The following is a 26,766-nucleotide window of genomic DNA, read 5'->3' as shown; positions in this document are numbered from 1 at the left end:
TTACCAGTAAGAACAATATTTGAAGTGTTCTCTATAGAGGATTTTGGCCCAAAACATAACAGAGTTGTGCTCAATAGTGCTACAAAAAGTAGGATTAAAATAAATATTTATTTTTATTTTTCATCTTTTTACTGAAATCCAGAAAAAGGCTCTATCAATATTTCTTGGAAATGTAAAATGAAACAGGTTTTCAAACTGTTTTGTACATTGAAATGGCTACAAACTGCCTCACTATGCTAATGGAATTCAGAGGGATGGGGAGCTATCTTCTTTGGGAATAATTGCTCTCAGGATTAAAATAGCAGCAGTAAAATAATTCACTACATTGAAATTTACTCATTTTACTTTAAAACTTCTGTAAAACTTTGCATGCCCCATAATTGCTGAAGAAAGAAGAAAAAAATAGGTTGCTATAACTACTTTTACCAGATGTAGCGTGCCCATCCTTGTATTCTGTGCACTTATGAGATAATATGAAAAATGGAGTAGAGTGACACTTGCCCTTTCCTGTCCCTGTCTTTGGTTTATAGCACTGCTGTCAATACTAGTCTTGTTCAAGGAAGAGTGCAAGACTGTGCTTAACTGTTTTAAGCGCCTCATGTGACAGGCTTGAAAGGTTCCATTCCTTTTATCTCTTGTCCTTGTTTCCTGTCACTTACATATTGTATACATGTAGTCATTAGTATTCGTGTGGGGAAATATATCCAGTTGTATCAAAGCATAACTGCACGGAATAAATATACCTTATATCAGTTCTTTTTCATTTGAGTACTGCATGGAAACAATATTAATTTAATGTATACCCTAAAATAAACCCGATATTTGGGAATTAATACCACGCATACATTGCAGTCGTGCCCAAGATATACAGCGTAGCAAAAATTGATGGCAATTTTTCTATCCTAATTAGAATAATTTATAATATACCTGACATCCTGTCAGGTACAATGTGCTGATATTTTTACATGAAAGGACAAAAAGAGTAATACATAATAATAAACTCCCAGGACAGTATCAATTAACACTGCCAGAATAAGCATTCTTATTACTTATCTTACTAGAGTGGCTTATTTAATAAACAAAACAAGACCTCTCAAGAGGATTGTAATGTCATTAGCTGTATTCTTCCCTTCACCTCCTATGCTGTATAGGGCTTTTTTCCTATAGTTAGCTGTACCTGTCAGAAATATGGCATGCATTTTCTCCTTCTGATGTTTTATGTCCTTCAGTCATGTTTTTCTTGGATATCCTCATCAGCAGCATTCAAATAGGACCTTGGAGTATGTCACTCTCTCTTTCCCCTCTTTCTCCTTTTTTTTTTTTTTTTTTTTTAATAGTCCGTATTGTTACTTCTAGCATTCATTTCTGGAACTTTCACTGAAATATTTTCACTCAGCGAACACTTTTTAAATCCTGGCAAGATCAAAGTCTATCTCAGGTACTTGGGAAAGTAACAAATTACCTCATCAATTATATTTCTGTATATACAAGTCCTGAAAGAAGAAAGGGAAAATGGAACAAACTTGGCACACAACATATCAGCCATACACACACACAAAAGTCAACCTTTTTGTAATATTATGACTTCCTCCATAATTTCCAAAGACTACAGAAAATCTGGAGTTTTCTGATGAATCTAAGCATTTCAGGTTCATTGGAAGAACACAAAGTAGAGTTAGGTAGCAAAATGAGAATAGTTTCTATGTCTCACAGGACTCTGGGATTTCAATCAAGAAGAAAAAGAGATTTCTAAAGGAATTTTTGAAACGAAAGTCTTAAAAAATATAGCAAATTCATAAGAGTACTGGAGTCAGAATAGTGAAAGGCTGAACATCTCAGGCATTCTTCTGGGATACAAGCCCTTTGTCTATGAGACCCTATTTTGGATCTCACTATCTTCTGAGTTGAGCCTCTGAGTTTTTCACTCGTAATAGATTCTCCATCCTAACCATTAGGATTTTCTCTCAAGAAAAGCCTTGCCCACATAATTTTGTTCCATAAAAAATCATGTACTCAGATCACATTTGGCAGAATCCCCAGAAACGTATGGAACTCTTTCAGAACTTCTCCCTTACATACATGAACCCAGAGGAAAAAAAAAAGTATATATATATATATATATATATATTTAATAGTGTCTGTAATTCAGATACCATGAATTAGGCATTAGGAGGCTGAGATAATTATGGAACCAATTTTTTTGTTTGTTTGTTTCTGGAAAAGAAATGTCTATGTTGAAATTTATGGCTAAACATTAATTAATATTAATTAACACAGGACTTTCTATCCCCCTCAGTGTATGCATAAAAGTATGGTGGGCTCTTAAAGTTTGCAGTGTTTTTAAACAAGAGCAATAAGTTACTGTTCTTGATGTCTGTCTTGTTAACAAATCCAAACTTAGGGCAGACCACAGTGTTAACAGTATCTGCTCTAACTTGATGACTTACAAATAACAGTTTTAGAGAACCCTTGTATCTGACGGCAGTCAGTAATCTCTGTATGGATGGACAGTATGGAACAGTTTAACAGTTATTCAACTACTGCTACCGGAGAGGTAGCTAAAGACCAATAAAGGACCACAAAACACAGTCTGTACATGCTAATACTGAAATATGTCGCACAAATATAAGTAAATAATGAAGCTAACGAGCTCTCAGAATTAATTAAACACTTAGAACTGAAGTCAAACATATTTCTTATAAGAGCGAAAGATGTATCAGTGACAAATAAAATGTTAACAAGTTGTCATATTCTAAAAAAAATTATACTATCCTAAACATTTGAAAAAGTCTAGTAGTTTTAATCTTGCCCAAAGAAAAATATGATAAAAACATAACAAGCTTGTAATATTTAATTTCCATATATGAAGCCTTTTTTTCTGTAATTATCAAATTAATTATATTTATCCTTTCTAAGTAGAGAAAAGTGAAAATTTGTCTTTTTTATGTAAACACATTCACAAACAGGAAGTCGAATTCTGTGTTGATTAATACTATCTATATTTTTTCTGACTACAAAGTCTACAGTCTACAATGCTATCTGGTAGATAGTCAGAAAGAATTAACATTCTCCATTTTCTTTTATAGCTGATAAACCAGAAGGAATGAACATTTGAAGTATTATTTTTAAGGAGGTCCTTACCTTTGAAATATGTTGCAGTTCCTTCTGGTGATCTACTGAAATGGAGTATTTATCTGTTATAAAGAAGATAAGGTATTATTAGTGATATCTCAAAATGCACAGCTAGGGCAAATCACCTTCATTAGTTAGTTAAATATATATAGATTAATGTTAATTACTTTCCCCTCAGTGATTTTCATCAATAAAACTCCATGGTTTGGGAAATGCAGTATGCTCTTAGAATGGCAAAAAATGAAAAAGAAATATGCTTGATATGATTCAGGCAGTTCATGAAAGCTGACCTCCTACTTGTTTTTACATTTATGGGCAAACACCTCACCTTTAGTAGTCTTAAGCATATTTCAGTGCTTGTTTTATGAGGTATCTACCTAATTTTCTACAGTATCTGGAATCCAAGTGACTATGCCCACAAATATTTTAATTGTCAAGCATTTCTTCTATTTTGCTCCTTTTCTGTTCAACCACTGACTCTTTTTTAGCACTTATGTTTTAAGTCCTGCCAGGCAGGGGACACTTTTTCTTTCTCTGATTGAACAAGAGAGGTTCATGCTCAGAGGTTTTACAGCAATAAATACATAAAAACAAATGCCACGTACAAGTTACCATAAGATAGTAAGCCATGGTCCATACAAGGAAAGAGTTAAAGTATAATAATAATTTACTAATCATTCATGTTTGCTATTTAGTGTTACAATAACAAAAATGTTCATTAGATTTTTTGTACTACAGAAGGTGAAAATTAACTTACATACAAGTCTACTTCCAAATCTCATGGGCTAAAACCAACTTATTTCTCATTCTTTTCATGACTAAAATAATCATAGAACACATATTTCTTAGAAATCGCTCCTTATTTCCAGTTAAGTTTTAGCATTCGGAGGTATATCCCGATAGAGTGGAAGTCACATAAATGCAGCTTTTTGATAAGAGCACATCAAATTTACTGCCTCACGTCAGTGCTTCTATTGTTTTTCATTTATTTTCATCACTGCAAAACTACAGGAATGATAACTGAAACTTTCCTTTTGTCTTTGATGGTAAAACATGAAATAATACCCCCAAGATCGCATATGCGTATGATAGCAATGTTTCACTCTGTCCTTGAAGCATAATTTTCAGGAAGAGTATGCTGGCAAAAAGTATGCTGTTTTTATTGCTACCACTAAAGAAGTTTTACTGACAGTGCTCACAGAGTTTCATTGTAGAAAAAAATTAAGTAGATCAGAGAGAAAGTACAAGAAAGTGTGAAAAAATACCTTATTTGTAAAGATAAGGCAAAGACAAAAAATATTTCCCTCTTTCCTACAGTATTTAAAATCACCTCATTTGTAAAAGCTTTGATACCTTCAGAAGCACACTATAAAACAAATGATATTGCAGTTTAATAAATTTTAATTTAAAAACTTCTTTCGAAGATAAGCTAGCATAAAAACATGAAAATGAGAAGCAAACTGCAAATAAAGGAAGTGTGCTGTAGTAAAACATGTAGTAGACTTACAAACCTACTCGGTGTCACTAAGTCAGCCTTGACAATGTCAAATACAACCTGCTCATTACTTGAAATAGCTTTTTTTTTCTGTATTTTTGGAGTATTTCTGATTTATGGAATACCTATCATTTTTCACTTTAATAACATGCTTAACAGCTACTGAATACTGCAGAATAATAAGAAAATTCTGAGCTGAACCCTCAAATATACACAGACACCAAACCCAAGTCAATGTTAGAATTTGGTGTAAGAGCATCGCTCTGATATTTACCCCAATTAAGTAACAAATAAGCAACCATGCAAGTATTTTAAATCAACAACTATTTTGTTGCCTGAAAGCTTTGCAAAATAAATGCTTACACAAACACAAATGTGGAAATTTACATATTTCATAAAGTTCAAAATTTGACTATTTAAATTCTCTGCACTTGTCTATCGATTAAAATCAGTCAGCCTTAAGCCTCACAACTTCTTCTTGTGTAAGCAATGATCATCTGAAGTGGCTTCTGAGTAGTAGATAATTGCTTATTTATGGGAGTGCAGAAAAGATAGCTACATATATATGCAGCCATAAACAAAGTTATTTTTTCTAAAGAGTGAGCGCTAAAATAATGTGTTGTAATCTGAAGGACAATATATAGAAAATCATGTAAGCATATGCTGAAAAACAGACAGCCTGAGAAATTCAAGCTTTTTTGGCTGTTTTCCTATTAAAAAGGAAGAAGGTCTTTTTAATAGAAGCTACCTTCTCTTTTCAGTCACCTTCTCTAATAGGTGAGTTCCCAAGCCTTTCCCATAGATCATTGCTGTAACAAAAGCCTTATTATTTCCCCCAAAAAGACCTACTCAAAAGAGAAGAGGCATAGTAAAGGAAAACTCCAGAACAATCTTGTTTCTTTCTTGTTTTCACATGTTCTTGCAATTCTTGTTCTGTATAGAGGTTTCCCTTTAATAAATAAATAAATGCACATCTCAGACAAAAGTAAGTGTTACTGCTTGTTCAGTGTCAATGCCATACTGAAAGCACTATAAATTCCATTTCTATTTTGACTTTCTGCCTGCTGTGTCTTTTACTGACTATTTGGTATTGTCATTGATGTTCTTCCATTTTGGGGTACTTGGGTTTATTTTTATAGGAAACTGAAAGGATATTTTTATTGCAAATATTGACTGATCTTTTGCTGTTCTCACTGTAAGGAAATATGACTGTTCCAAACAGTACATGTATTATACAAGCATGTACTGCTAGGTAAATGGAGAGGAACTTGACACATCCTTGTATTATCCAAAGTGATTAATAGCTGTAATTCGGGTAGCAAACATCCTATTCTAGCACTGCTCTATTGAAAAAGATGTTCATAGAATTGAGGGACAGCGTAGATCTGAAGATTGCTGAATTAAATATGTTACCATGGTAGCCGTTCACTGCAAACTGTATCAAGGAAGAACGGACAAAAAGATATTTCCAAAACATTACCCAGTTCTTCTGTCTTTAGATATTTTGATGAGTTATTGAAGTGTTATTTCAGAATCTGCTAATCTATATTACTTTTCTTAACTGCTTTCATTCTGTGTATTGTAATATGCAATGTCTACCAAAGCAGTTGGTCCTGGATGACCAGGAACTTATGTATCTACAGGTGAAAGACCTGTTCAATGTAAGTTTTTGAAATATAGCGTTATTAAATATATAAATTTTTATTATTATTATTGCTAGTCTTTAGAGTGCATCACAGTCTGTCTTTTCTCCATTAAAAAGGAGAACCGAGAGACAGAAAGCTGTGGATATGCGATGTGGGACACTAGAAGGTGACTGCTAGCAGTGTTCGTAGTGGAACATTTATAACATTGTATGGGCCTTATCACTACACATACAGCATCCTAACAGTTTGTCAGTAATGCCAAAAGTTGAAACAACTTGTATTTATTTTATTGCATTTGAAAGTTTATTTAATTTAAAATTATCCAAGTCATTTAAGCAACTGACACCATATTCAAATATCCACAACTATCCTAATACCAACTCATCTGTTCTTGCATTAAACTTTACTTGTAATCAAAATAAGAAAAATAGAACCATTATCTTCAAATTTATCCTTAGCTTCTCAGAGAAATCTTTATCATTTTGATCAATGCTAATTCTAGTTCTTTTGTATTTATGGTGAGATTAATAGGCAAATCTGTCTAAGGGACTCAGTCAGAACTAATCAGAGTCAACCTGTTTCAGCAGCTGTCAAAAGAAGGATCATTTTGTGATAGATCAGTTACTAACCATCAGACTGAAAAGCTTGAATGTATATTTCATTTTACCTCTTAAGTCTTTCTCTGTTTTTTCATAAGCTTTCTAATTTCTCTGTCTAACCCTTTCCCTGTTATAAATGAAAACTGGCATGTATTCCATCAGATACTATTCTAAATGTGATAATGTTTAGAACGTTTTGGAAATGAAAAACATAATAGTGGTAGTGCATATTATTATATTAATATATTTGGGCAACAGTTTTAGGCTCAGCAGAAGATAAATATTCAATATTCAGTTAGGTACTGACTTTTGGATCAAAAAAATATATATATCTGAAAATTGAAAATCTGAAAGGACTTTACTATCTCTCTAAAATGAAGAGTGACTAATAAAGGTACTTTCCAAAAAAAAAAATATATGTCTATAAAGAAGGAAGAGGAATCCATTCACTCACCCTTTTTCCCTTCTCTGCTGCTCAGACCTTCCACTTCCCAGCAGACCACCTCCCTGTTCTGCTTATACACACCTATTAATGCAGCCAATCTATCCCAATTATGTTTTTTACTCTTGGACTACCTCAGTTTCTGTAGGCAAGTTTTTCTTTATTTTTTTTTTTTCCCTTTCTTAGTGCATATCCTCAATGCAGTGACCAGAAGAGAAAAACTTTGCAGCCCTTTTCTGTAACTTTCTAGACAATCAGACCTGTTAGCACCAAAGGCATGTAACTCCTCTGCAGCCCTCAACAATTCTGTGGTAATTGGCTTTGTATATCCTGAGACTGCAGAAGAATCACTACTTACTACTTTGCCTGCCCCACTACAGCCAACTAATGTGTGTGAATGCACTGACATACTGAGTGACACAATGTGGAATAATAAGAAAACAAGCAGAGGGAACCAGCCATAAAAATTCACAGTTTACAGCATCGCAGACAACACATTTAAAGATGATAAACATTAAATAATTGTCAGCAATTTCAAACAAATGTAATTTACCATCATAAGACATTTTAAAAAATTGAGATCTTGACAACCAACCACTGTATTTTTGAGAAGATTAGAAATAAAATTGATAATAATAGTACAAGCACCATAATTTGGATTTACATAAAGCCTTTGATAATGTCTCAAATGATAGTCTTCATCTTAAACAGAAAGCAGGAAAGATTCAGGTTAAACATGGGAACAGATAAAGAACTGATTAAAGTAAAGTGATTAGAAAGTAAAGTGTTGAAAAGGGTCACAGGGGAGTCAGTCCTCAGATCTTTATTGCTTCTAATCTACATAAATTACCAAGATAGAGAAACTAGCTGTAGAATTTCCAAATGCACTGATGACTTACAACTGAAATGAAGTAGTAAGTGGAAAGCAAAAGAATTAAATGATAATTCCCCCTGGAAAATGGTTTACATATGAAACAGAAAACAAAATTTAAGAATGAAAAATACAACATATAAAGCATTCCTTCTTTTTCATTACAAATTACAAGAAGTCTGCTTATAAATAATATCACACAAGCTTCAGGGAATCTATTTGAACCTGTCCACATAACAGGAAAACTAAGAGAATGGGAAGCAACTTCTGTATATTGCTGTTCTAGAGAATTCAGAAAAACCTTATCACACCACTTGCAGTTGCATCACTATAGAACAATAATAACTACTACCCAATCCTTTTCCCCTTAGAAGCTTCAAAATGGAGAAAACACAACATAGCAAGCTCCCTTACACTAACACTACCAGTAACAGAAAACTAAAGATTTCCACTGAAGTTGTTGCCATTTTTTGTATCCCCTAATTTTTCATCCCAAATAAAATGCCATTTAGCTCCAATAGAAACAAGGAGAAAATAAACCACATTACTCCATACAATGAGAAATTACTCTTTTGGAGTTGATTATGTTTTGTTTTTTTAATTTACACAGAGTAAATTAGCATATAAATGCTGAGGATGAGACTTCCAGGAAAACTCCTGTATATTAGCAGTCAGATAAATACTAATACCCAGTGCTAAATACTATAATCTAGTCAAAATGCATGGAAAGCTTAAGCTAAGCAGTCATAATATAGATGTTGGAGATGAGGAATAGGAGCCTCCTTGTAGGAAGTCAGGTATGATGCTGCTTACCAACCAGTGTTGTGAGAACCGTTTTCTCCATTCACTATGCTACAAAAATATTGTTGTAATTATGTTATTTGTAGAAAAAAATCCTGAAGTCTTTGAAACTGTTACTTACTATACGATAGAAATAAGAGACAATGAACAAAATGTTTAACTTCAAAGATCTAAATATGCACCTACTTAAATTTTCTTATTTTTTTTCTGAAACTGATATTTTAGTCTTGGATTCAGTACCATGTATTGCCCCCATCCAGGTCTCCCTCTCTAAGTCATATAATTTCATCTTACTTTGTTTAGAGAGCTGTCAGAAAAAAAGGAGTGACTGAAACAGAAATGGCAACTCTCAAAAGAAGAAAACAAAGAAAACAGGAAAAAGAATTGCTCTAAGCTTTATATCTTATATGCAATGCAGATTTATAATTACATGTACATATGGTCCTCAAGACAGCTGCATGAAGACAATGGATTTGTAAGGGTCTATAGTGTGGATAAAATTGTATTCCTATGTCTGTTTGAATGGTAGCTGAAGTGATAATTTTATGTTCAGCTGCCTCAAAATATTTTCATACACAACACATAAAAAACTAACATCAGAGGATGTTTGTATCAGGGTACCCAGTTGATAATAAGGGGAGATACATTTACATATAGGGAGAAGTATAGAGAAAGAAAGAGAAGGAAATTAACAGTCATTCTATTTTATTGCCATACATCTAGTTTTTCATTATTTGGTTAATTAATTTAATATATCTCTCTTAGAGCCCACCATTTTAGAAACACTTTTAGTTTGATAGACAGTTTGTTATCTAATATAGATGGTTTCTATATTTAGCATTCCATTGCTAGTACTTGCTTTGGTTTTTAAAGGTCATTAATGTTATTGATTACGTTAATTTGAAAGCTTCTTGAATAACACAGAAAATTAATGTAAAATGAACAGCTGCATAAGTTGACAACACACTAAATTGCTGTGGTCTTCAGAGATGACTCCTCCTGGGGATTTCCCCCATCAATCAGTTCAGCACAGCAGGAGCAGAAAAGCCCTAATAGAAACTTTCACTTTCATATTTATATGTTCTAGTAAATAGAAAAAAAAAGATCATTTTTCCTTCACTGTTATTAGTGACATCCAGCAACCCTATAGCTACCTGGAGAAGACTAGGGAGTGCCTAGATAACAAAAGCAAGTCTTTTTAGCCTTTCTGTACTTATGCTAAGTACAAGGAATACGCAGTGTGATAATTTATGGCATACTAAATTTTATGAATCTAGTTTACCTGAGGCTTAGCATTTGTTTAAGAAGGTAAAATATTCAAGAATTCTCCCTTGATTTCCAGTTTGGCCCAGTGATAAAAGCTTCAATTTCAGACATACCACATTCCAGAAAAACTAGATGATCTTGTAAAACCATCTTGTGATATCTATCCTTGGTCTTCCAAACAGAACCAGATAATCACTAAAGAACAGATGTTACGTATCACACACACAATATGTGTTAACAAAGCTTTTAGGGAAAGTATTTTATATCTGAATTACAAGTAGCAAGTCTGTGCATTTCCTTTTACATACATCTTTGGCTATTTGGAAGACTCTGGACAGGGACTCTGGATACCCAGTACCCTGAGCTGGTGGAAGGGGATGGGGAGCAGGATGTGGCCCTCATTATCCATGAAGAACTGGTTGGTGACCTACTACGGCACTTAGATGTGCACAAGTCGATGGGGCCAGATGGGATCCACCCAAGGGTACTGAGGGAACTGGCAGAGGAGCTGGCCAAGCCACTGTCCATCATTTATCAACAGTCCTGGCTATCGGGGGAGGTCCCAATCGACTGGCGGCTAGCAAACGTGACGCCCATCTACAAGAAGGGCCGGAGGGCAGACCCAGGAAACTACAGGCCTGTCAGTTTGACCTCAGTGCCAGGAAAGCTCATGGAGCAGATCCTCCTGAGAGTCATCATGCAGCACTTGAAGGGGAAGCAGGCGATCAGGCCCAGTCAGCATGGCTTTATGAAAGGCAGGTCATGCCTGACGAACCTGATCTCCTTCTATGACAGAGTGACGCGCTGGGTGGATGAGGGAAAGGCTGTGGATGTGGTCTACCTTGACTTCAGCAAGGCTTTTGACACCGTCTCCCACAGCATTCTCCTCAAGAAACTGGCTGCTCTTGGCTTGGACTGGCGCACGCTTCGTTGGGTTAGAAACTGGCTGGATAGCCGGGCCCAAAGAGTCGTGGTGAATGGAGCCAAGTCCGGTTGGAGGCCAGTCACTAGTGGCGTCCCCCAGGGCTCGGTGCTGGGGCCGGTCCTCTTTAATATCTTCATCGATGATCTGGACGAGGGCATCGAGTGCACCCTCAGTAAGTTCGCAGATGACACCAAGTTAGGTGCGTGTGTCGATCTGCTTGAGGGTAGGAAAGCTCTGCAGGAGGATCTGGATAGGCTGCACCGATGGGCTGAGGTCAACTGCATGAAGTTTAACAAGGCCAAGTGCCGGGTCCTGCACCTGGGGCGCAATAACCCCAAGCAGAGCTACAGGCTGGGAGAGGAATGGTTGGAAAGCTGCCAGGCAGAGAAGGACCTGGGAGTGATGGTTGATAGTCGGCTGAATATGAGCCAGCAGTGTGCTCAGGTGGCCAAGAAGGCCAACGACATCCTGGCTTGTATTAGGAACAGCGTGACCAGCAGGGCTAGGGAGGTGATCGTCCCCCTGTACTCAGCTCTGGTGAGGCCGCACCTCGAGTACTGTGTTCAGTTTTGGGCCCCTCGCTACAAGAAGGACATCGAGGTGCTTGAGCGGGTGCAGAGAAGGGCGACGAAGCTGGTGAGGGGCCTGGAGAACAAGTCCTACGAGGAGCGGCTGAGGGAGCTGGGCTTGTTCAGCCTGGAGAAGAGGAGGCTCAGGGGCGACCTTATCGCTCTCTATAGGTACCTCAAGGGAGGCTGTAGCGAGGTGGGGGTTGGCCTGTTCTCCCACGTGCCTGGTGACAGGACGAGGGGGAATGGGTTTAAGTTGAGCCAGGGGAGTTTTAGGCTAGATGTTAGGAAGAACTTCTTCACTGAAAGGGTTGTGAGGCACTGGAACAGGCTGCCCAGGGAAGTGGTGGAGTCACCATCCTTGGAAGTCTTCAAAAGACGTTTAGATGTAGAGCTTAGGGATATGGTTTAGTGGAGGGCTGTTAGCGTTAGGTTGGAGGTTGGACTCAATGACCTTGAGGTCTCTTCCAACCTAGAAAATTCTGTGATTCTGTGATTCTGTGACTTCTTAGTTGTGCCGTTTTTAATACATGGAATTATATTATGAACTTATAAAGTCTAGCTACTGATAAGTCCCTTTTTTTTTTTTTTTTTTTTTTTTTTTTAATATTATAGCACCATATTACAGAATTATTGCAGATAATTATGGGGGTAAGCATTATCCTATGTTAAAGGGAACAGCCTGTGTACTTACCACTATAATTAGGATCAATTAAACCAGCAGCCTGGACTGACATCTACACTGTGCAGAAATAATCTATCAGCAACTATTTTGTGATGTAAACAGCATATTTGTTCTTTGTTTCACCTTTCTGGCATGAGTTTTTGTTTGATTGTTTGCTTGTTTACTCTTGTTTTCTGATTCATTTTTGGAAGTGAAAATGACTCTTCAATAATGAAGAGTGCTTGGTCAGCTTTTATAGGCAAGGACTGCTACTATTACTTTGCTTCTGGGATTTTGTGCTTTATAGAAGAGGAACACACTTAATAAAAGTAAAATATAGCAACTTGTTTCATCACTTGATCTGATGCTAATAAACCCTGCAAGGATTATGTTCTTCTTATTATGCTCCTATGTTCTGACTATTAGGTTCTTATGATTATTCCTTAAAAACTCAGCTCTGTTATTCCCAATTCTTATAAATCATATCAAGGTTAAAACTATGAGTTCATCTGAGTAACCATACTTACAAAAAGAAGTGTAAGTGAATCTCCTGAAGATGACCTAGAAAAAGTGTTTGTAGTTGTCATAAAGCATTGTTCTTGTATGCTTGAAAATAACACAAAATCATTTGCTTGTGATAGATGAAACATTAAATATTATTGAGGTGCATAGAAGCACTATATATTTGCATTTTGCTCCTAGGTTTTCCAGCAATGAATTGTGATGGGGTAGCATTTGTTTAAAACTTGACATGTAACTGAATATTCCTATTCAAATACGGGAGTGCTGGGAACACCTTTGCTAGTGGCTGTTTCCCGACTCTTGTGCACACTTTGTATATGAAGGATGACAATAGGAATATTAACATCCCACAGAAGATAGATTCTACTGTGAATTTTGCTACACCAAACTGCAACAATCTTCAAGGATTTCAAAGAAAGCACCCAAAGTCTTGGAAGCCTTCTGGAAGCCAATGTTGTCAAACAAAACTCACGAAACCTCACAGCTGGCCACTGGGTGCAAACACAGGGGGTAACAAGCAAAACCAAATAGGTCACGGACAGGACCAAGTGGTACCTTCTTTGCTTTCACAGCACTATGTCTGATGGGAATCACACGAGAGCCACACCAAACCACTGCAGCTGCTATTTCAGTACTGCAAATAAAGAAAAGCCACTTTTTCAGGTGCAGGGAGAGATCCTGAGCACACAACAATGTAACGAGCTGAAGTTCTTTCAGATTTTTCCTCACAGAAAAGATCTTGATTAGAGCTTTAAGACTAGAGCTTTAAGAATGATAAACTCTGCTGTCAGTGATTACTGTTGTTTTTCAAGCTGACAAATGTAAAAGGAATATATTAATTCTTTGTCATCAGCAGGAAAATATTTATGTCCACTGATCCTGAATGCTGAGCTGAGAAATTTCACTACTTCTCTCATGAAATTTGCCATTATATATAATAATTTCAGCCAAACAGATAAAGTATTTATAGAAACATTGAGCATCTGTGCTCATCAGCCTCTGTGTATATTGAACTGTACATTTTAAAATCTGAAATTACTTTGAGATGACTTAAACCTAACACTCCACACTTCAGCTTCCTCAAACTACTCCTTACAAACTGCAGTTGAAGAGCCCTATAGGAATCATTATAAAAAAGAAAAATATACATAATCTGTTATCCATGTACTGAAATGGACAGTAATCTCCCTATTGTAATCACCCAACAATATTAAGGATTACATCTTAAATGTACTAAAAGGTTAAAATGGGAAAGCACACAAGAGAGTTTAAGAGCAGTTTATTTCAAGATGCACTTGGCAATCTGTTATGGATCCAGCTGTTTAAAAGCATTTCTTTTGAGCTGTTGGCATAAAAATAAATAGGTTCCTGAACTTCCCTTTGAATTTGATAAAATGCCTCAAGAGGCAAATTTCCATTGCCCCAGTTCAGAAACTATTTCAAGCATTTTTCAGCAAGGGAAAATCTCAGCATACGTATTTGCCTAAAGCTATACATTTGCTTAAATACTATCCTGAATAATCATGTATATTTCATTTCTCTACAAACTAGGAGTAATTTTAATCTGAATCCTACGCTAATAAAAATCTTCCAGTGGAAGTTACTCAGTGATCTACAGAACTACAATGGTTTTCTTTGGCTGGACAGGAGATGCTCAGTGAGCTACAAGTGATGGCCACCTGCACCTGGCTTTCTTTCTGCTGTCAAACACGAGTACACTTCCAGATCAGAGAATATCCTGTTTTACAGAGATTATTGAATAAAATACCTCTTTTTTTATTATTATTTTTCCTAACCTAAGCAGTGATTTTCATGAATCTTGTAAAAATCTAATGCTTTTCAGACAGCTTTACTCAGCTGTCAACTTTGCAGAAAGTAGCTACTAGATTTTAAAGTAAAAGTGATTGAGGACAACACAAGGATCTGATGATAACCTGAGAGCACAAACTGGGAAACTTTGTTGAAAAAGACTGATAACAACTAGTTGTAAAGTACTGTTTTGGTAAGTGTATTAAATTGTTCCTTCCAGATCTAGGAAAGTAAGTCAAAAATCTTGTAATTTAAGTATATTAAATTTACAAAACTGATAAAAGACTTACTTTTGCATAGCAAATAAATTAACTGAAGACTAGTAACTATGGAAACTGAAAAAAGGCATCATTTTTCCTCCAAAAGTAAGAAATCAAATTTGCATTGCCAGCTTAAGTATGCCAGTTAAAGGACATCAAAGTATAATGCATGAACAGTTCACAATGTTATCCACAAGTATTAGATATTGTGGTTTGAATCCTGGGAGATCTGTATCCCTTGCAATCTGCAAACTAATTATAAATTGGCTGATACACCAATGTTATTAGGCTGTGTTAACATTTTGAATGTGTTTGCCCACTTTAACTTCTTTAATGCAAGTCCAGCTACTTTGAAAGAAACAAATTTTGTCAACGCTACAGTTGTAAGCTATTTTGTAATAAAGGCCATTCTATGCACATTAATAATACTGACAAGAACAGATGGCAATTATCGCTTTTAACAATTATGTTGTTTTTTTTTCTGTTAGTATTAATTACTAAGGCTTAATTTCTGTTGCTATGTCCACTGGGCACCTACGTAAGATGCTAAAAATCCACCCAAATACTTTCATCTTATTGACAGCAACAAAATTCTTACTAAAATTGAAACTTTACTGTCATTTTAATTAACTCACTAGAGATGCATCCAAATTCATCATTATTGATAGCTGGTTTTGTGCTTTCCTTATACTATAGTGTTTCATAAAGTGAGCAGCATTCTTCTTGCTAATTGTATAGTTAAAACATCATCTGCCGTATTTAAAAATAGACTTACTCATAAAGTTAATTAAAATATCAGTCATATAAATCACCAGAAAGTTCTCTGTAGCTTTCTAAGAGTGCTGAAAAATCTCTGCTGTTTAAAAACTTAAATCTTTGGCAATAATTTCTGTTCATTGATTGACTAGGAGTAGACAACCAGTCTACTGTTTACCGTATTCTCTCTCTCTGGCAGGATTCTTAAGCCCAAGTTATGCTGCTGGATTCTCTTCCACAGTTGCAATAGCAAGGAAAGAAATAAAAAACCTAAACAGTGTGTATTGTAATAAAATTGTAATTGTAATATTGTAATGCTTAGCAGGGAGCTGCTTAGCCTTTGTCAAAAGCTAACACCAAAGACAATCTTAAGCAAGCACCCTTCAAGCCTGCTTCACTGCCACAAGCTCTTTCAGTTTGCAGTTTTTAAGCATTCAGCTAGTGATCTGAAGATACATTAAGGATATTGTAGAGTTCAGACCTATATACTTATATATACCTAAGCCTGACTACTAACATGTAGTTTTAGTAGTGTGAAAGAAAACCCAACATGGATCTTCCTAAAGATAGAGAAGAAGATACAATAATGATAAAAAACTCTTCTAAGGTTGAAAAAAAAAACTGACCCTGGAAGCATGAGACAAGGGATTCTAGTGACCTCATGGGTTAAACACACGGGCAGGACAATGATCTCAGGATATCCCATCCACAACAGGGCAGATATGGCCTGATATGTGAGCATAAAATGTGATCCAGGAAAACAAAAAAATAAAAGAAAAAACAAACCTGAGTTCAGGGCTTTGCGTGAATGAAGCAGTCATGAATCCAATTCTCTGTGAGTGTTGCAAGCACCAATTTCTGCTTTGTTTGGAACACTGTTCTCTGGTTCCTTGGTGCAGGCACTTGCACTTGCTACATAGGCACAGAACGGATTTTATTTGCAGTCCAAGCTGCTGCTGAAGTGTTAAGCTGCTTATACCCAAACATCTTGGACTGAAATTCACCCTTTGGCCAAATCTTCCACTGTGCCTAGAGAGCTGATGTAACACCGCACACTTCAGACTGGCGAACTGGCTGGGTGCTTTTGTAAGAGCATCAAGCACTAGGTTAGATCAGCCAATATGAAAACGTTTTCTCACTGGGAATATATACACATTGGCATAGATCAGTGAGCGCATCAGGCTTTATTTTGTTGTTGTTTTGTTTTGTTTTCCAAGGATTCCTGCAGACAGCATAGACACAGCTGCCAAGTGATGAAGAGAATAAATATCCCTTCACTTCTATTCCGTTGACCGCTTCATCTCTTATATTTCAGAAGAGGACACGAGAAGGATATCACTAAAATGGAATGAGATTTTGATAAAGCAAATTTAAAACAAAACAAAACAAAACAAAACAAAAAAGAAAAGCTTGCTTGCTTAAAATATATTATGGTTATTCATTCCGTATTGCTCATATTGGAACTGACAAAGATCATCTAGGTCAATGGCCTGCAGATGATCTGCCTGAACAGAAAATGAATCTTTTGAAAGTTGGAGCATACACCTGTGCTCAGGAATTATAGATTTCAATCAATAAGATAACTAACACATGAAGTGAGTAAGCATAACATACTTGCATCAAGTGGAAACTGGTGAAAAAAAATATTAAGGTTTAAATTCTAAAATGCGTTGTCTCACACTGAAAGTAAGAGTAAAGGAACCAGAGTAACTTCTGTTTTATTTCTTGGTAGAGAGAATTTGTAGAAGTGATTTCTACAACATCAGTGAATTGAATACTTTCTGGAAATACCAGATTAGGCCGAATAATAATAGCTGCATCCTACAGCCCAGGACCCTACTTATAGGCCTCAAACACCTGACAGTTACCAGCGCTGTGGTTTTTATCAAGATAGTATATAAACTTGAGTATATAAACTTCTTGAATTTCCTTCCTATGGAAAACAAGATACTAATCCAATTATGGATTGGAATGTGCCTAGAAAAAGGAGCATTCCTGAGGTTTACACAGTTTAGAAAGCCAAGTCCAGTGAGACTTAAAAACTGGGAAGAATCTCAGGAGATTCACACCATCACGGTTTTGAGCTCACCTCACTTCTCTCCAATTACATTTGAGCACAGAGCTGGCATATATCAGCTTTATTAGCTGATACACAGCAACAACAACAACAACAACAACAAAAGGTCTTTGAATCACAGGTTAGGAGAGCAGAGCTTTTCACTGTTTATAAGGCTGCATGAACTAGATCTCCAAAAACAAACTAAACAAAAACAAATAAACAAACTAAAAAACAGACCAAAAACAAATGTGTTTTTGTTGGTGGTTGGTTTGTGGTTTTTGTTGTTTGTTTGTTTGTTTTTTTTTTCATCATTTGTTGAGGGATACTTATTTCTTACAATAAAATTTGAAATGATTCAAGCAAAAGGAATTCTACCATTGCAAACTAGTTCAGCCTAAACAACTGTTCTGCATCTTGACATATACCATATATTTGCTTTAACTATTATTCTTTATTAGATTTCTTGAAAGCAAATCAGAAAATCCTCTTCCATTACTGTTGTAATTAGTTTATACACACATAGTGGTCAGTAAATGAGCCCTAGGCTATATTTTGAGGCAAGATAACTACAGAGTCTCTGCCATGGCTGTGAGACCTTTGCTATGTCTGCTGAGCTATTATTAAATAGCTGGCTTCCATCTGGTGAAATTTGTAAACTTGAAATTGTTGGGGAGGATTATAAATAAATACAAGAGAATCCTGAATGGATTTGTAAAGTAGCTTTGGAAATATATTTTATAATGCTCTCAAACTTAAGTAGACAATCTAGCATCCTTAAACTTTTGAGATACTAATATAACTTCATTCAAGACTCTTGTTTACATGTTTGGTTTCAGGAGTTTTAAGGGGCACTACAGTGTGCTATTCTATCAAGACATTTTCTTACACAGTGGAATTCTTCACTGGTAAGGCTTCATGTGATATTACAAATCAGCTTTAATATGATTCTGGAAATACAGCTAGGGTACAAAGCTAATTATTCTCAATCTATTAATACTGCGATTAATTTGAGTCAATCTGATTTCACACTCTTTCTTATAGCTCCCTGTAATCATCCCAGTGTTCTCTGACATTGTTTGAATGGCTATAAAAGGCAAAGCTGACTAAGTCCAAAAGCATCTAACCTCTATTTCACATCAGTCACCGCATGTAAACATAAAAGGGTGACAGCCAGAGCAGCAAAGACAATTCAGTAAATGTTATACTTATTAATTCTGTTGTTCATATAGTAAGATTTTCTCTCTTAAAAAAAAAAAAAAAAAAAAAAAAGTAAAAATGAATAATGAATATGTAGAAATAAAACAGAAAAATTCAATCTCCTGTGTCAAAAAAAGGTGAAAATATTGTACTGAAGTCAGCTAGTGTCACCTTTTTCAGAAATGGAAAGAATCTTAATATTTTTCATTTAACAGTATTTTCATATTGGCAGCTATGTGTTTTGAGCCTACATTAGGGCTGAAAAAATGTCCTAATATACTGAAAGAAAATTCCTGATACTTAAAATGCTAAACTCACTTCTCAGCAATTTATTTAATGAAGAGCACAAAGGAAGCATAGGAGTCTATACTACATCTAGTATAGACCAGATATTTAAAAGTAGGTGGTCTGAGTACCTCAGCCAGAAGCAATAAGATAATCACAAATACCATTGAGTTCATTGGATTTGGGAATCAAATGGCAATTATTTTTATGAGACAAGGTTTGCATAAATAGCTTAAAATGCAATAAGAAAGTTGGCACTAAGATTTTATTTCAGAAGTGCAATTCCTGAAACATGCCATGTTAATTTACAAAACATTAAACTCTTCCAGAAGATATAAAAATATTTCCCCAAGATTTCTAAGTTAAATTTAGGACTGACCTAACCTCTCCATGATTTTAGTAGCCTGTGGAACTTATTGCTTCGGCAATATTCGATAAGGTAGGGAAGCTTCTATCAATTCTGCATGCTTCTAGAAGTATTAACTGCTTTCTGGAATTTTAATTTAATTAATAAGTACAAATACAATTTAAAATGTTCCAGTTTAAAGAAAAAGAATCTGCAGCCTGAAAATATGATAAACCTGGGTGAAATACATGTACATTGCTGCCTTCATGTTTCTTATGTCCAAACTGTATCTGAGTTATATGAAAGAACTTGGGCAAGAAATACTCTGTCAAATCTCCGTGTATACTGCTATTAGTCTTGGAACACCAGGTTGTCTTGGACAGGATTTTGTTTGCTTTTCCTCTCCATTCATAATCCATGTGACAGTTGAAAGAGGTTTTCTAACTTTGAAGTGGCCTTTTCTTGGACTTCCAGCAGTACTTACTTAAAAGTACCCTACGTACTTTTAAATACACTGGGTGTGATACACAATACATGGTGGTGGTGTCTCTCCCAGGGCAGCGATTACTTGCAGGCTGGTTGGGCATCAGTTTGCTGGTCAGAAGTGGCAAGCAATTGCCTTTGCATCTTTTTTTTTTTTTTTTTTTTTTTTTATTCTTTCACATACTAAACCGCCTTTATCTTGACCCGTGAGTTTTCCTCACTTTTGCCCTTCTGATTCTCTACCCTCACATGCTGGGGTCAGCAATCAACTGGTGGGTTCTTAGCTGCTGACCCACTCCACCTTCATTACAGCTTCATCTTTCAGCTTAAATTACTCATTAACAGAAAGAAGTCAGGTAATTAACACCTTTTTAATAATAACAATAATAAATAATAATACAACAAAAAATCACACAGAGACCAGTTGTTTTGGATGTTTTGAGTGCTTCTGAAATAAAATTTTCTGAATGATGGACTTGTGGTGCCACTGTAATGGCCATATATACTTCTCCTCACCCAGAGAGCTATAAAAGAATATTGCAACTTCCAAAATCAGTAACACAACCTTCCTAATCATAAGGTTTGGCTTGAGGGATGCTAGGCAGGTAGATGATGCAAACAGTGATGGTCTCAACATTTCACTTGTAATTGATAGCGAGAGTACTCTTTTATTCCAAAAACAGCATCCGTAGTCATAATCTCACTGCCGTTGAGCTGTTATTTTGCACTCTGTGCAGTTATTCTATGCATAAGTCTTAAATCACCTTAAGAAACTGATGAAAACTACCCAAAAGCAATCACATGGGAAAATACCTACGGGTACTCTAGAGCGTAAATTTTTCTGTGTATCTTCAAATATCATAAAAAGTACACAAAAATTGGCAATATTGCACCTGAGGCTGACTAGCATTACACAGATGATCCAGACTTACAGCTCCTACCATATAAACGTTCTTTGTCTCTTGATAATACGGCTGCATTCACGTTCTCAGTGCTGATTGTTCTGAATTACTGGAATCAGGTGGTGACTGACAAAGAACATTCAAAAAGAATTTGCCTGACAATATATATTTGTTTATTAACTGAATGAAAAATGAAGTTTGCATTTTTCTCTAGGGATATCTTCTACAAAACTTAAATCTAGCAGCTAGTTTTTTGCAAACGACTTTAGTGCAGATGACTGTATAAAGGCACCAGTAGGGGAGCATTTATGCACAGAAACACAACACACACAATCCCTAAGGATCACCTGTCCGAGTTGCTCTTCACCTTCACTGGGTTACCAGCCAACTGGAGTATTGAAGGGTTGGATGGAGAAGCAGCAGCCAGAGAGAATGAAGAGATGAAAAGATTTATAATGCATATAGGGAATGAAGTGAGGTAAGAGATGAAGATGAACATGAAGATGATGTAAGATGATGAAGATGAACAGAGCATTTTTTGTACTTGTGTGTGTTGTCGACAGAAGGAAGACACAGACGCTCAATATGAGTGAACAGTGAACTTCAACCTTAATGGATAGCTCTGTCGCCTTTTATCTAGTTCGAACATAATCAACTCATACATATTGCAAAAACTAAGCTCAGGATTGGCTAACATTTCCCGCTCTTTTCAGGTAGTTCCTCCTTCTTTTAGCCACCGTCCCGCCTTAGGGACTTTCCCAATCGCTCAAGGGCATCGTGTCCTTGAGCCTGATTGGCTCTCAGCCAGCTGTGTACGTGCCAGACTCATGTGAGTTGAGTACGGTACTTCACTAGCCCATTGCCTCTTAACTGCCCAACATCCACGTGTCTTATTTCACTTAACCATTCCTCCACATGTGTGGCTAGTGTTAGCATATACTAACTTGACACAACAGCAGATGTATTAAATGTAACCAATTTCTTCTGTAACTTCTGTAGTTCCTCTATGTTCTTACTGTGTCATCTGGCAATTCCTATATACACAAGATAGGAGAATGTGTATGTAATCGCAGCACCTTAGGATTTCATCTATTTTTTAAAGTTTTTATTAATTATTATTAAAAACAAACAAACAAACAAAAAAAAAAAACCATTATTTGCTGAGTTCATGTAGCCCATAATGTTACAGTGTAAAATGGCAGAATGACCTTCCCCTAACTTCATTTTTCATGAAGTTTCTGTACAATATGGAAAATTTACACCTGTGTGGAAGCAGATAATGGTGACCTGACATCTTTCTGAACGACAGAAATATTTTTAGAAATATTAATGCAAAGTTAGCCTAATGCTACGTCTTGAACTTAAATCTTCACTACCGCAGCTGAATGATTCTAACCTAAATTAAAAATTGGCATTTGTAAAACAGGTATTGAAATAGGAAGAGATACAGCATGGAGCATTAAATATGAAAAAATATCTAACAGAAATGTTGAAATAAACTATAAGGACTAAAGTTCTTGCACTGAGAAAGTTAGTGAGAGAAAATACCTACATGTTTTATTTCAAAGCCATACATTGAAAAACAATGGTTTTGTTAATAAAGGGGAGATATGAAGATTATTTTTTTAATTATTTTTTTTTAAGTTAATACCATCACACTTAAGACTTCAGTAATTGCTTTAATGTAATTTCTTTCATCAAACATTCAATTTTATGACACAGCAGGTCTTTATTTTAACAGAGTGGTTAAAAAATGTATATGATATACCATGGCAAACATGGTATTCCTTGTGTTTCATTATGTGCTGCTTTAGGGTTACTTTCAATATGTAATTTGTATATATAATTGCAACACTTGTCCTGCTATAAGCTAATACTTTCAGAATGCCATACTTATTCCTAGATAGTTTTCTAAGATAATAATTATAATAAAAAATTTAGACAGGAAAATAAATTACAGAATAACCATGGATATTTAAGAGATCGTCTTATGTTTTATATGATAAAAAGGCTCTTTTTTTTTTTTTTCTTTTCTTTTTTTACTTTGTTACTTTGTGTTACTTTGAAAATTATAACATGTATTTAAAAAAAAAAATCACTTCAGCGTGTCTCTGGCCTGACATCAATTTTTAATATCAAAATTGATATGAGTGACAATTTTTTTATATGTCTTCTCATTATTATTTTTTTTTTTAATGAATTTTAGCATCCCACTCTTCTTTATAAAATGTAGTTATACATCTACTGGATCAGCTGCACAGACTGGAGTATTGGAACAAATACCTTACTAGCATTAGTATCATCTGTGTATCATTGCCTGTACACATTATATATACATGCACTACATCAGCAACACAGCAGAAAGCTTGCCTTTCCTATTCAGAATCCTTTTATGAAAACAAAAATAAAATAAAATAAAATAAAATAAAATAAAATAAAATAAAATAAAATAAAATAAAATAAAATAAAATAAAAATAAAATAAAATAAAATGGTAAAACACCTACTAATGTCATTTAAACCAAGATATTTCTCCCAAGTTTCAGTTTTGTAGCATGGTTATTTTGAGTAAAATAAAACCACTCATTTGAGAGTATGCTTTTGCAACTCTACACCTCAGGTACCAGTCATGCATGTGCAGTTTTCCTTCTCTTCAAGGACCTGTGCTGTGTTTACATCCCCTCCTACCAAGCTATCACCCTACAACTCGGTGAAAAGGACTCATTTCTAATGTAGATCTTGGGGTTGGTTATAAGAGTAAAGAGTCATGTCAGTAATTCAAAAATGTTTAAGGGCACCTGTAAGACAGCTCAGGATATCACAATTGCTATCTTGCTAACCCTTCAACACTTGCTATACAACAAAAGGAAATTTTTATTTATTTTAACATAAGATAGCTTTGCTTTTTCCACTAGATATCCTAAATTTTAATATAAAAGACATCAGATTAAAAGTATCAAGTATTGCTGGTAGAGGAAAATTTGTCCACAGCAGCCTGATAAGGTCAGAACGATATGGTTCTCTTATTTACAACTATCAGTTTGTAGCCTGCAGACATCTCCTAATGAAACTCCAAGCTACCAGTAAAAATTTTCAAGCTGTCAAAAAGTGCAAGTGAAACAGTAATAAAACATAAATGTGGTTAATCTACACCACGAATGAAGCACAAGCTCCGCCACAGAAAAACTAGCAAATATTTATGTAAGTACAAAACCTGGGTAATAATGGTGCTGCATACTAGACAAGTGTACTCTTTCTGAACATTAGAAATTCTTATCTAAGAGATACTTTCTCCACAGGATGCCAAATATAAACTTTTAATAGCTCAAAATTTCAGCTCAAAATCAATTCAGATTGTTAGAAGGGTTCCTTGCTTTATCAATCTATGCAATGTTTTATATTCCTAAACGTGTTTCCTATTCAAAATGATTTAGTAAACAATTTATTTAAATTTGTCACCTGTGTACAACTTACAAAATCTTTGCTGCAGCTACCTATTTAAGTATTTAGTCCTAGTGAATTGCTGTGTGGACATTGATATCATTCAGCAATTTGTTACTGTATTCTGAAAAGAGGAATCGCAAACTGATGAAGGGCAAAAACAAGTGAAATGCCTCAGAACATTGTCAACTTCAAATCAATTCAAGTTCAAGCTATTTAACCTCTGTAAAATCTCTTTTCCAAAATGGACAGCTGAAAACTAAAATGTCCCAGCCATGGATTATTTCTGGTTTTTGTCCAGTATGTTGTCTTCTATGTCGAATAGACATGGTGACCAAAGATGCAAATATTGCTAATATCCATATTTTAATACACACTTGACAGTGGGAAAAAAATAACAACTTCTGGATACAAGAGTGGCTCAATAAAGTTCAATCTAAGATAGAATGCAAGTTGGATTCAAAGAAATTGCTGCAAGATTGCATTTAATATTTTTATTGCTCATAGTTTTCACTTTTTTGCTCCTAAAACATTCATTTTAAATACAAAAAATTAAACCCTTTAGTGGTTTACAAAGTAACCTCATTAATGCTAAAATCTAAACTGTCTATCTGGCTATCTTGTTAAAAACATAGGTAGAAACAGATTTAAAATATTCATTTCATTCCTATTAAAATACATTTAGATGTTCAGCTGAGCTCACACAAGCCAGAGGTAAAAATGTTGAGTTTGAAACCACCCCCACTTACATGAAAAATACTGCATGGGTTGCCAAGGCAAGAGCAAGGGACATCTGGACTTGTGCTCTCAGAATTCAAAAGCTAATTACATAACAAACTGCTTTTATAAAGGAGAATGACACCTTTTAATGATACCTTTCATTTTTCAGCTTTTGCTGTTATAATGACAATAAATCTTTTTACTACAATTAACTTGCAGCTTTGTCTATTAGTCAAATAATAGCACTAGAACAAAGCTTTGAAGTTCTTGAACATGCAGGCTTTTTCAAACTAGTAGTGAAAGAAATTTCACTACTACCACTTCAGCTTCATTCCCAGCTTGGGATTCATGAATTATTTCCTAGGCAAGGTCTTACTAATCATTACGTACTTGCAAAAAAAACCTGAATCACAGCCTCAGCTGTGCAAACTGGTATAGATCTGTTTACTTCGGTGAAGGTATACAGGTATACAGACCTTGTGTTTTTTTGTTTGTTTTTTTTTGTTTGTTTGTTTGTTTTGTACATCAGTACAACTGCTCATTAGTAAAACTGTTTTTGAGTTAACTCCTACATGTTTTTTTTACGTGCATAGGAGGAATATACAAGTAAGTGTTGTTAGGTTGTTAGGTTCTGAAGAAATTACATGTAGCTTGAACCACAGATGAAAAAATGAATAACATCAGAAGCTGAAAAAAAAAAAAAAAAAAAAAAAAAAAAAAAGACTAATGGCAATCATAAGGTGTAACAGTTGCACAGAGCACAAGCTATTCAAAGTGAATCATATTTACTTAGGATTCTCATAGATATCTGTGAGATGGGATGCAGAATTATGAACAATGCTATGTGAATTGCAAAGAAACACCCTATTCAAGATGTATACAGCTGGCTACAGAAGGAATGCAGAGTCCATGCTCTGAACACAACTAGGTCATACAGCAAGCTGGCTCTTGGGGAAAATGTCAGGAGTCCCTAAGGATGTTCAGTTTCACGTTATGTATTGTTCTCTTTTGCCAAGCAGAACCGAATACTTGCATGAGATTTATGACAGGGCATGCTCTGGCTGAGTTTTCTGCTCACCATAGTTAAAGAAAGAGGTCAGATCACTTGGATAAAGTAATTCTCAACAGGGAAAGAGTAAGAGAAGTGTATAGATACATACACAATTTTAACATTGATTTTTACACATGCACTTATATATTTTTTAAATATTTACGTAGATATGTAAATGTTCACATATGTGTGTGTATAAATATAGGAAATAATCAGTAGGTTATTCTTGTCAAAGGCAGGGTTAAGGAATATGATCTCTGAAATACTGACCTAAGGGTTAAAACAGGGGTTTCTTTGCAGTGTGATTTTGCCGTGGGTGAAGGTAAAGGCTTGGAAAACCACCGGAGATTTCAAATAACATACACAGTATTTTTTTAAAACCAGTATGAGAAGGGAAAGTTTGCCAGGCAGTCTGGAACTGTAATGCTGGTATCTAAAAATGAGCTAGTTGTGAGTGACACAAGGCAGTGGAGGAGGAAGGGGAAACAGGAGTTATTTGAGCCCTGAAGTATTTGAAAATACAAGT

General features: G+C 35.3%; 1 protein-coding gene across 12 annotated transcripts in view; it reads right to left on the bottom strand.

The window, feature by feature from the left end:
* TENM3 (teneurin transmembrane protein 3) overlaps nucleotides 1–26,766 on the bottom strand; it is a 1,337,386-nt gene that overhangs the window by 1,129,129 nt on the left and 181,491 nt on the right. For all 12 annotated transcript variants that reach the window (XM_084518183.1, XM_084518194.1, XM_084518190.1 and 9 more), the window contains exon 3: nucleotides 3,142–3,194. The gene's annotated coding sequence lies outside the window, so the exon portion shown is untranslated. The remainder of the gene's footprint in view (nucleotides 1–3,141; nucleotides 3,195–26,766) is intronic.

This window comes from Aythya ferina (genome assembly GCF_964211825.1).
Source record: "Aythya ferina genome assembly, chromosome: 4".
Lineage (NCBI taxonomy): Eukaryota > Metazoa > Chordata > Aves > Anseriformes > Anatidae > Aythya > Aythya ferina.
This window is presented reverse-complemented; position numbering and strand designations above follow the sequence as displayed.